This window comes from Phragmites australis, chromosome 19 (genome assembly GCF_958298935.1).
Source record: "Phragmites australis chromosome 19, lpPhrAust1.1, whole genome shotgun sequence".
Taxonomy (NCBI): Eukaryota; Viridiplantae; Streptophyta; class Magnoliopsida; order Poales; family Poaceae; genus Phragmites; species Phragmites australis.
The window spans coordinates 12,614,947-12,628,041 of record NC_084939.1 but is presented as its reverse complement, the minus strand read 5'-3'; positions in this window follow the sequence as shown (position 1 = coordinate 12,628,041).

Sequence of the window (13,095 nt, the reverse complement as noted above, 5' to 3'; positions counted from 1 at the left end):
GGTATGTATGATAGTTAATATACTTATTGTTGGGGAAAACTTCCCAACAGAAGAGAAATGGAATGGTGGTGCTAGAATGAGCTTGGAGCTCATGACCCTTTAGAGTCTTATACATGTGTCGGGAGAGGGGTAAATTCCCCTCTTGTTTTTGTGGGGTATATGATATTTACAACTTATATCATTACATAGATTGGGTTGAATCTTTACATAGACCTATTTTTGGATTGGGTTATCCCCAATAGTACTCCCTTAGCTGCAGGAACCTCGACATGAGAGGCCTACAACTACTCCTAAGGATGGACCTTAGCCTCTCAGGAATAGGAGCATCTACATTAGGAACCCATGGCACTTGTATGCCTCATTAAAAACTTCAACCTAAAAACCTAGTGGGATCAAATGTCTAGAGAAAAGAGTGTGTAGGAGGCTGAAACCTAACAAAATCGAAAGATCCACATCGCTCGAAGTCTCGTGGCTACTGTGAGGCCAAAGGCATAGAACCAAAGTCGATGGAGCCAATGGAATTCCACCCCCTTAGGCCTACTTCGGTGTTAACGAGGCCTAGCATTGTCTAGATCGAAGTCGATGAAGGAGTCATCAACTAAGTCCCACGGCCTAACAAAGTCTGCGGCGATGGAGCCTGCCAAAGCCAAGGGAGTTGCACTCCCTCTGGCGTACTCCAGAGTCGATGAGGCCTGGCAAAGTCGAAGTCGTTGATGTAGTCAAAGTCAAAGTCACCGAAGTAGTCGAAGGAGCTGAGTGGAGTCAAAGTCAAAGAAGGCAAAGGAGATGCACTTCCTCTGGCATGCTATGTTGATGACGAAGTCAAGAGGAGTTAACGTCGACTAAGCTGAGGGAGTCAAAGTTGATGAAGCCCCACAGAGTATTCAGTAAAGCTTACAGGAGTCGAAGGTGTCATATTCCCATGTGTACTTGGAGCATTTAGGAGTACTTGACAAAGCGTGTTGGAGTCAAAGGTGAGCCGAACCCATTAACGAGGTCCTTCATCTTGACGAAGTCAACGAGGAGCGTGGAGGTACCCAAGCAAAGCTGAAGGAGTCTCACTCCCTCTGGTGTATTTCGGTGCTGATGAAGTATGGCGGAGTTGAAGTCATCGATGAAGCCGAAATTGAAGACAAAGGTAAGCTAAAGCTTTCGTCGAATGTCAAAATAGAGCCAAATCCTTTGCTGAAGTAGGGCTAAAGCCTTCGTCGAAGTTGAGGTAGGGTTGAAGCCTTCGTCGGAGCTGAAGTAGAGTCCAAGCCTTCGTCGAGACAAAACTCGAGCCGTCGTGGAGACACTCGGCAAATTCAAAGTAATGGACAAAGTTTAAGTCGAATGTGTCGCATTCCCTCAGGCTTACGTCGCACACCAACGAACCCTGGCATGGTCAAATGTGTGGACGAAGCCTCATGGAGTGACCGGGTTATGGCCACAAAGTTGATCAAAGTCTGAGGTGTTGATGGTGTGGTGGGCCGAAAAGTCGTAGCCAACAGGGGCGCTTGTTCAAAAGCAACCGTTAAATTTAATTAAAGTTATAGAGTTGGTTGCAACCCAATATTACCTCATACTCCCTCTTTAACTGATGTTGTAGAACAGATTGGGTGTACAACCCTCAATACTGTAGTGACGCTATGGTGCTAACGACTCTCGGTGGGGCCAAAGTTGTCAGAACTAAGGGAGCTGTGCTCGAGGTTGATGAAGCTGAATGAAGCCAAGGTCAACGAAGCCAAAAGAGTCAAATTCGGCATACTCCGGTGGTGACGAAGCTTGACACAGTCAAAGCCAACAATAAAGCCGAGGGACTTGTACTCCCTCCAGCGTACTCCTGTAGCGGCGAAGCCTAACACAGTCGAAGCTAAAGCCAAGGGACTGGTACTCCCTCTGGTGTACTCAGAAGTCGATGAGGCCTGACACAGTTGAAGTAGACGAAGAAACCCTTCAGTGTACTCTGATGGCGGCAAAGCCTGACACAGTCGAAGTCGATGATGAAGCTGAGGGACTCATACTCCCTCTAGCATACTCTGATGGTAGTGAAGCCTGACATAGTTGAAGCCAACGACAAAGCTAACGGAGTCGTACTCCCTATGGCACACTCTAGCGGTGGCAAAGATTGGTGAAGGTGAAGTTGACGAGGCCAAAGGAGACATACTCCTTCATGCGTGCTCTGGAGGTGACAAAACCTGGTGAAGGAGAAGTTGACGAAGCTAAAGGAATCATACTCCCTCTTTAAACAGCACGGGAGAACCAATCGCACACTTCTCCCCAGAGCCCGAGCGACGCCTGGTGGAGTCGAGGCTAACAAAGACGAAGTCTTAGAGCCGTCCACTACCCAGGAGCTTCGGTGAAGCTTGATGAAGGTGAGAGAGTCTAATGAATCAAAACACTATCCCTGGTGTGCTGAAGTTGACCAAGACGTGAGCTGAGTCCATGACGGTGAAGCACTCTCTCATGCATGCCTAAGTGTCCATGGGGTCACAGTGTTTCACACCCAAAATTGTGCATATTCATATTTGCATGCATGTCATAAGCATTCGTGAGCATTTGGATGAATTATGTGCACATTTGAATTGGTTTGAATTCAAATTGAATTAAAAATGGAAATCACATGAAATGATAAAAATCTTGAAAAGAGGCACACTAAAGGAACTCACACATTCACCAAATAACATTGGGTAAAAAATAATTTTATAAATTAGTACATCACTTGAGGTGAATATTAGTGAATTTTAATAGATTTTTGGAAGTTAAATTGAAGCCTGAAAAATTCATGCAAGTTCTGAAAATAGTCGAATTCAGGAAATTTTAATTCCATATCTACTTAGCGAAATCAAGTATAACTGGTTAAAATGAATTTCTAGTGACCTCTAGTTTGCTCATGAAAAAATTTAGAATTTTTGGGTGACTCATGTTCCAGCAGAAAAATTAGAGAATCAAATGAAAGAAATAAACACACACGTACACACAAACACAGCAGCGCACCCGCCACAGCTAGCTTCTTCCACCTCTCGCTCACTGTTCTGCACTCTGGACACCGTGTCACCCCAGCGGGTGAAATTTTTGGACGCGCAGAGCCGCTCTCCTCCCGGTCGTGACCCACCAGCAGAGCATGGCCTCCACCAGTCCACCTCCCCCACCGCATGCGAGGCACGTCGCGGCCGTGCCCTGTCCGAGCAGGGCATGCTCACGCGAAACCCCGGCCTTATCCTGCCCCTGTTGCTCTCTCTCTGCACTCTCCTCTCCTCACCCTCCATTACCCACCTTCCAGCCGAGTAGCAGAAGCAGCTCTCCCTTCTCCTTCATCCCCTTGTTGCTCAGATCCGAGGAACGGAACCGCAAGGAGCTCCACAACTCCTCTGGCCGCTCCCTGCTCCGGGCCACTTCGCCGTCTCCCAGCGTCGGCCAAGCAAAACTTGACGTCTTCTCCGCGCACGGCAGCTGGGCCGAGATACTTCCGCCGCAAAAATCCGAGCACAACGGTGAGCCTTCCCTCGATTCCTCGTGCCTAGAGTTCTGCTTGAAGCACCATCTCTCACCGGAGCTTTGCATTCCTTTTCCTCCGCTACAACGTGCCGCACACGAAGTTCCTTTTGCCGGTCTCCATTACCTCGGCCAGGAGCTTCACCACCGCCCCATGTGCCGTACACCCCCTCCCAGAGGCGCAGCGGTATGAGCTCTGTGGCGACGCCCTAGAGCCTGTGCGCGCGGATCAGGTCCTCCCCTGGTCTACCTCACAGTCGCCGCCGAAAGCCCCGAGCGCCGACGCCTATGCTGGCTGCACTCCTCCCCCTGCTCGATGTTGACCATGGTCAATCGATTCAGACCCGTCACATGGACCCCGGTCCCACAGTCGGTGACTACGGTTAAATTGCACTCCGTGCAAAGTGTCCAGCTCTGCTGGTTTATTTCAGTTAACTGGTAATTAAGAAACACATTATTGTACAACTATTAAATCAGCTGCCACGTTGTAAAATGCACAATAATTCAAATTTTCTCCAAAAATTAGGAAAACACTTTTGTTAGCTTTATATTGTCATGATATAGAGTATAAATGATAACCCTCATGTTAATCGTAAATTAATTTCTGTAGTGATTTAGTTGTGCTATAATTTGGGTAATTCACCATTAATTCATGGAAAGTATAAAATTGGTGAAACCAATTCTACTGATCTTGTAAAATAGAGTAACTTGCAGGAAAAATATCGGACAGCATGTTATGGCTATTTGGCTCACTGTTCTAGCAGAAGATAGAGGAGAGCGCCAGGCGCGGATTTCCGGAATACTTCTACGGGGAATGCTCATTACTTGTTTGCAAATCGTTAACTTGTAAAATTTTCACAGAAAAAGAATAAAAATGATAGTGTGGTGAATCCACTTCCAAAAATCCTCATGAGTATAACCGTACCCAGGAAAAAAAATGTTTATTGCCATATCAAGTCTTTCCCTAATGTAAGTTTGCTTTAGTGCGCTCTTTTAATTAGTGGACCTTTTGGACAGCACCTCACTGATTTGCTTATATCGTGAGCATGTGTACTCCAAATTATATAACTCTTATTTCATCATGTTCATAATGCAATACACTACCTCCTTGAAAATTTTCATGACATTTGAAGCTTTTCTCATAGCATTTCACCATGTTCATTGCAATGTATTTTATTCTTTTAGCAATCGATGAACCGGAGATTAACGGGTTTTCTTGAGGTGGAACTGGAGGTTGATCTTGATTGTAAAGTTGAGCATCAAGGCAAGCATCTATGCATATTTTTTCTCTATTTTAGTGAATTTTTATTGTCAATTTTGCTAGATATTTCTATGTGTCATATATGCATGTTTAGCATGTTGATGTCAGGAAGTGTTCCTACCTTGATATATTATTGATCTCCATCCTTGTAACCTTGGTAGAACCATGTTAATATCTAACTTAAAATTTATCCAAAATGCTTAGCAGTTCATAGGTCATCGGTAGAAGTTGAGTGGTGGAACGTCCATCGTTCACGAGCTTTAAGGCTTAATCAATATTGACGAAATTAATGATGTTGGGATAATGAGATGTGAGGATAAGATGAGATACGGGTAGTGTTAGGGGCAGGTCGGTAGAGGGACTTGGGTTCCATAGATTGCTTACATTGATTAAGCACCGATCCTTGGTGTCGTTGGCTTAAATATTTTTCGTACTTTCCACACATCTAAATATATTAAAGATAAGACAAGTATCATAAGCCACTGCGTTCATTTGACTCATCCGCCCGTGATGTAAATGAGTGGCTTGTAAGAGGTATCTGAGGTTGCTCCGGGAGTAGACCTAGGTGGCTTCCGCATACTCGGGTATGGGAACAAACATTTGGGGTGGGTACGTAAACAGTTGTCACATGAATCATCGCTTGCAGCCGACAGGTTGTATGGAGAGTGGTCTCGTGTTGTGTGGGTAAATATATACCCCTGTAGGGTGTAAAATCAATTTGATTATCGCTCTCTCGATCATGAGCATGCTTCATGTCTATCCACATCAATCATAGAGTTTTGATGAACTGGGCTAATATGGTTGCATGTGGACAATGATGAGATGGTTCTTTTATGTGTTGATGTCATGTGAGGATAGTTTAAGTAGTTGATTATGTTAGGTGCTTATATTCATGTGTCAATTAAATTGCTTTCGCATAATACAATTTAACTTGTAGCCTATCCTTGCTACTTTCATCCAAATGCATAATTCTTTGAGTCAGGAATATATAGTATATATATGTAACTCCTGCAAATACCTTCGTACTTATGGTGCAATTGTTGAGTTTTTGTACCTAAAGAAGAGCTAGTGTACGGCTACTTTGTGCTCACCGATGCCGGCAAAGGGCAAGAGTAGTAGTGTTCTACTTGATGCTAATCCAATGGTGCCTTAGGGACAATGGAGCCATCTTTCTTTGTTTCTTTTAGTTACATTTCCGCTGCGCATAGATGTTAGCTCACTAGATGATTAAGTTGTTGTATTTTGTTTCATATAGCTAGATTCTTTTGGAGAGTTTGAACTTGTAATGTTAGTTCTCAACTCTTGAATATCATATTGTAGTAGTTTAAATTGTGAACTTGTAATATCATCTAAGATGTGTAATTGAACTTAAATGCTTGCACTTTATTATATCTTGAGATGATATGCTTGTTGTAAAGATATATGTTGTGATCTAATGGTTGCGATTGTTGTTGGAGATGTGGGTTAGTACGTAGCATATCGAGAGATGAATACGTGCTAGCTCTCATCTCAGTAAACAGTCGATCGATTTTATTAATTAGAATACAATTTGGACGGTTCTCACACGGTGAGGCTAAAGTCAACGAAGCACACTCTCAGGCACGCTGAAGTGTTGACGGGGTCGCGGTGGACCCGAAGTCGATGAAGCATGCTCTCGGGCATCCTGAAGTCGATGAAGGCATGCCAAGAGCCAAAGTAGATGAAGGCACACCCAGAGCACTCCCTCAAGTGCACTGAAGTCGACGGAGTCATGCACAGAGTCGAAGTCGATGAAGCATTCCCTCCAGTGCACTCAAGTTGACAAAGGTGCACCCAAAGACGAAGTCGATGATGCACTCCCTCTGGTGCTCTGAAGCCAATAGGGGCATGCATGGAGCCTAAGTCAACGAAGGACTCCATCTGGTGCACTCAGGTTGATGGAGACATGTAAGGAGCCAAAATTGATGAAGCACTCTATTTGGTGCATTCAGGTTGAATGAGGCTTGCACGGAGCCATAGTCATCAGAGCATTTCCTCTGGCACACTAAAGTAAATGAAGACACGCCCGGAGTCTTCTCTACGGGAGCCCTTAGGCTTCGGATCATCTACGGTGGTGAAGGGTTTAAAAAAATGCTATTATCAATGAAAAAACTTTGTTATTATTGTGTTTCATTTTGTATGTTATACTTTCATATTTTTAGCCTTTTTAAATGTGCAGCCGAACAAGACCCGTTAGTGATGAACTAGAACTGTCTTTATATACTTAGCGCGACCTGGCGAAGGTTTTTGTGCCGATATCCTGATGGGGATTTCAAAGACTATGTCAATGAGTGTAGGGCTATTCAAGATGCTTATAATATTAAGACTCGTGAGTTCTGGGAGAATTTTGACACCTCTATGATGGAGTCACGGAGGAAGCGAAGGGGGTGCTACCTTTAACTAAGATGGAGCTCTTGGTCCCGAAGGAGGGGCCTACTGAAGAAATTGAAGATACTTTGCCCAATGTATTTGTGCAGCCCTCGTCATTAGGATCGCTGCACTCTGAGGATTGGCCTGATGAGGCAGTAGATCTTGAAGCACCTTTTGATGCTAGATATGGCTTCACATTTCAATTAGTGCGAAGCTAATGTTATAGGGAAATGTTTGCCAGAGACCCTTCGGGTTCCGCAGACAAACCTCCACCTTGTAATTTGTGTTTTGTAACATTACTTTGTTCAATAAAGTATATGCAACTTGCTATATATTTTGTATCGCTTGATTATTTTGCTCGAAGCAAGAGATCCAGGAGCGAGGACCCTTTGTCACAGTTTGTTATATACTAAGCGTTGGCGGGGTGCTATCCCTCGTGGCCTTTAGTCTTGCTCATTTTAAACTTTTAGGCGTGGTGTGTCTTTAGACCCCAACAGTGTGGGAATCCTTAGACATCAGCCCTCCGGGGCCCTTAGGCTCGCTCAGTCTTCAAGGTGGCGAGTCCTTAGATGTCAAGCACAGGAGAGTCCTTAGACTACGACCCTTCGTCGTCATGGCCGAGTCAGACATTATCCCTCTGGGGCCTTTAGGCTTGCTCATTCTTTGAGGTGGCAAGTCCTTAAATGTTAACTACAGGAGAGTCCTTAGATTATGACCCTTCATTGTTGTGGGTGAGTTCTTAGACATTAACCCTTTAGGGTCCTTAGGCTGCCTAGCGGGGAGCCCTTAGGCTTTGACCCAGCTTCACATGCCATGCATGTGTGCAGAAAGTAAACACTTTAGATCATTAATACTTAAATGTGCTTATGCCATGTGTGCATGCAAGAAGTAAATATTTCGGGAGCGCTCATGCAGCATATTCATTCGAAAGGTGAATATTCCGAAGCGCCCAGGCAACATATGTGAGCGAAGAGTAAATTTTCCAAAGCACTTATGCAACATATGCATGCAGAGAATAAAATTCCGAAGCGCTTATGAAACATATGCATGCAGAGAATAAATATAACAAAGCACTTATTCAACGTATGTATGTGAAAGGTAAATACTATGAGGAGCTCATGTAATGTATGCATGTGGAGAATATAAATGTTCCGGAGAGCTCATGCAATGTATGCAAAAGGTAAATACCCGAAGCATTCATGCAACATATGCCCACGAAGAATAAACATTTCAAAGAGCTCATGCAATGTATGCAAAAGGTAAATACTCCGAAGCGCTCATGCAACATATACAGTGTAGGAGGGGCTTATGGACTTATGTCTTGAAGATGCGTAGCCCAAGGCCCACTGAGGGGCTATCGCTGTCAAAAATGGGCCACTCACCGAGGTCGCCTTCGCCCACCGAACGGCACCAAAAGTCAAAGAAGGCCTCCCGCCGGAGGGCCAAAGGGTTGAAGGGGGGGGTGTTGGGATCTTGATCGCAACACAGTGAATAATGTACTCATAATAATGAGTTTAATGAATGTTCCTTGACATTACATCAGTTGGGTGAGGGTATTTATAGCCATACCTTAACCACCTCAGTCACCATTATATTTGTGTCCCTTATTCACATGAATATTCCACCTAACACAAAGAATAATCCCAAAATATTCCTAGGGTATTACAATCAATGTACATTTACAAAGCCCTAACATAATTGAGCTCGATGCGTGTCCCAAGGGACCAGCGTTGGATCTCCCTTTGGGGCTGCTGTTGAATTCCTTCTCGTCCTCTTCTTGCTAGATTCTTATCCCTACAGAGCATAGTAAAAATATCTTTGTCATGGCATTAGCCTTGCTACTTTGCCTTTGGGGTTGCGTGATGTGGCTGAAGACAATGAATGGGGCCAACATGGTACCACTCCCCAACACTGGCCCATTCATGATTTTGGTCCAACTTCAGGGGCCAAAGCTAAGAATCTTTAGACAGTGGGGTGGTACCCCCTTCTCTCACCCCCCCCCCCTTCGGCCAACCGAAGTCAACACTAAAATTAGTAGAGTTACCATGTGTTTTGGAAGAAAAAATATATATATTAAACAAGACATACATTTTCGTTTATCACATAGTGAAACAAAAATATACCCTTTGCAGCACCTATACAAAATAACTAGGTATCAACCTAGGGTGAGGCACACTACTTGAAGCGCAACATGAACTAAGTGCCCGACGCCCATTGAGAAATCACAGGAACACGCTTGATGATGGTCAAGGACCACGTTGCGACGTCCCATTTCCACATGTAGTATTCTGCTCCATAGTGGTGGTCTTGCCAATTGAGGAAATGGATGCAGTCCTTGCAAAAATCTGCGAAACCCTTATCTTCCGAGAACATATACCATATGTTGTCCCAACTCTACAAGATAACCATGTCGTGCAACTCTAAGGCCTTTTCTCAGCCCACACATGCTGAGGGCCTGATGGTTTTAGGTCGTGGTGTCGTCTATTGAGGCAAGACCCATGGACAGTCATAGTGGAGAAGGAGCACCCGGCTTCCAGGCTGGATGACACGCGTGTCTTTGCCGCTTTCGGGCCATATCTTCGCCTAGAAATCTTCAGGCGATTTAGAAATCCAGCCACCTTACCTGCCGCTACGCCACCATGATGCACTCTCCACTCTTGAGGTAGCGGTCGTGGTACATGTAGATGATGACAAAGGTGTCCACTTCTGTCAATGACATGGGAACCAGGGGTCTCTGAGTCCCGAGGCCAGGACAGCAGAATGCCACATGGCGCCTTCCCTCGGGGACCATCTCCTTGAGGTCCGAGAAGTACCAGTTCCGGGAGAGGGTGCTCGGGGCCATGAACAGTGTCCCTGAGTACCCGTAGTTCCCCGACGATCCGAGAAGTACCAGTTCTGGGAGAGGGCGCTCGGGGCCATGAACAGTGGTCCTCGAGTACCTGTAGTTCCCTTAGGACACGAGAAGTACCAGTTCCAGGAGAGGGTGCTCGGGGCCATGAACAGTGGTCCCCGAATACCCGTAGTTCCCCGAGGTCCCGAGAAGACACAATTCCGGGAGGGGGCGCTCGGGGCCATGAACACTGGCCCCCGAGCACCCGGAGTTCCCCGAGAATCCGAGCAGAGACATATCCGGGAGAGGGCACTCGGGGCCTGGCAAGGACGTGGGTACATTTAATATGACGGGTCCCATCGCACGTCACCCTGCAGGGCCCATGAAGGAAACGGTTTGGAGATATCGTCGCTAGGCTCGAGGCATATCGCTTGCCCCCCTGCTGTGTCAGACCAGCTCTGAACGAGTGGGCATGTGGGGTTGTTCGGCGGCTGCCCGATGGCCCCCCCCACTGCACCGACTAAAAGTTGGGGTAATGGACGACAAGACCGGTCGAGGGCACATTTTTAACCCCTTGTTACATCAAACTGCAGCCCCATGATGGTTGCTTTCCATTTATGGATCGTGAAAACTCGTGCCCTCCTTTTTGGGTATGCCAAGCCTCCCTCAACAGGATAAAAGGGGGGTGCACCCCGAAGAAAGACAAGTGAAGTGAAGCTCAAGTCCACAGAAGGTAAAGACAAGTCTTACAAGTCTGAAGCCCGATGAACAAGCCAAGTAGAAGCTCAGAGAGATCGGCACTTGAAGACCGAAGCTCTAGACTTAGACAAAAACCTTGTAACACAAGAGATCCAGAGAGAGGCATTCCCAGAGCATTAATAGCATACACACAGGAGTAGGGTATTATGCTCCGTGCGACCTGAACCTGTCTAAAAATCCCTTGCGCATTTACTCCCACTAGCAGTTGATCATCCGTCCTGCCTACATCTCATATACTCGCATTAAATCCACATACGAGGTAGATTCAGAATCATCCCCCCGGCCGAATCTCAAAGGGGGTCCCCCAGGATCCCCGCTTGAGGAGTTCATCCTCCGACAACTTCGGTCTCATCTATGGATGTACAAAGAAACCACTCAGAAGGTTGCCAGGAATCCACTCTGGAAGTCTTGGAAGCACGATGGACTTTTCTGCTTTTTTCCTCCCTTCCCTTCGACACGATGACAAAATATGTGATCTAGCACACGACTTTGATGCCACACTTCGGGGTCAGTCACTGAACCAAAGATCATATTGAGCTAATGGTGGAGAAGGGTTGACTTCGCAAAGTCGGTGACGCCCATGTGCCTTCTCCTGAGGGGTCGACACCGCGTCAGTGCAAGGATGAAGTTGTGGTCTTCATTGAATTCTTTGTGGCTGGCCTCCGTTACCCATGGATAGATATGTTGGCTGACATCTTGGATTGGTATGAGCTGGAGATTCAGCAACTAACACTGAATGTCATGGTCCACTTGTCCATCTTCACGTGGGCCTGATAGTCCCAAGGTCAGACGCCTAGCTCTGCATCCTTCGCCTATCTCTACTATCCACACTGCCAGCAAAAGCAACTATAGGTGGATGAAAAGTAGTTTGTTGCCTCAAATGCTGGCGTGTCCTTCATTCCCAATGGGGTGAGGGAGGTTCCTATGAAGGCACAACGGAACCGGTGGAGTAGTGACTAGACCAAGTTCTAGTTTTACCATCGCGTTCCTAAAGGTGCAACATGTCCTTCAATGCCACAGAGATCGCCTTCCAAAGCAAATCAAAGGTGGAGCTGACGTCTGTCGTCAAGGCGAAGATCTAGGCCATTGCGATGATTTCAGAGCGTCTTGATGTCCGCGACCTCATCGAGGAATACTGCGTGACCGACGTTGGGCCGCTCTCCTTCGGGTGGAAGTTTGATGAGCCTCCTTCTGAGTCCTTGGTAGAACTTCAAGTTTTTAAGGTTCAACGTAAAAGGAGTGCCAGGTATGTATGGACATCCCTTTTGATACCCTCTTCAATAACCTGTTTGGGCTATTTATCTTCTTTGTTTTCATAGAGCGTCGAGGAGGCTGAGGCAACTGCAGGGGACCTACTCATGCCATATACACGGCTTGAGCACGATGAACTAATCGCAAAAGTGAAGGATCCGTAACTCAATCGTGTCATGGATGCGCGCGGTCTTTGCTACGAGCCACGTCAAGCGCCTCCGGGAGGCACGCAATGGCGAAAGATAGTAGAGGTCACCACCGACAATGCCTCTACCTTTGCCGCCACTCCGAAGGTACCCCATCGTGGCTCCAGGATTCCAAACGTTCTAGCTCCTAAGAAACGACGGGTTGCCCTGAGCGCTAATGGCCATGGCGAAAATCCAGTTTTGCCGGCCCAACCCGCCGACGATGGCGAGCCGACGTCCACCTTCTCCGTCGTGGGGCAACAACGAATTCCTCGATCATCGTAGTTCCTCTCAGCTCTGCCACTACTGCATACAAGGATGATCGTGAGACGCAGGACACCCTTTGTCTGTTCGACTCGGGCTCGGACGATGATGTCGCTGGGTCGAAGCTTATGCAATTACATATTTTGGGCCGAACCTTTACATTGGCCTATTAGGCTATCCCCAACACTTTTAAAACAAGCATATATTTATATATATAACAACAATTACAAGCAAAATTAAAACCTCTTATATATATACATATATGTATATACACTCTTTAGGTTTCCAATTATTCTATCCTTTTATTTTCTTTGTATAAAATAAAATTTCAATTCATGGTAAAATTGGTCTACATTATTTCTACGAAAATTTTAGTTTCAAATTTCATTTCAGCTCTGAGAGAGGAAATTTCTATGGTAACCCCGGTAACCGGTCTTACCGGCAGGGCCCTGTAAATCTTTGAAATCGATAGTGTTGACATTGCCTCCATCATTTTCATCCGTTGAACAAGCCTTTTCTCTTTTGCTCATTTCCGTTTCCACCAGTCCAGCAACATCTGGTTACATCGGTCTTGCAATCAACATTTTAACTAGGAGAGTTTTGTCACAAAGAAAATACAGAGAGAACTAAACAATATGTTAAACTGGCTTAAGCAGTCATTGTCCAGTTCATTCCATGGA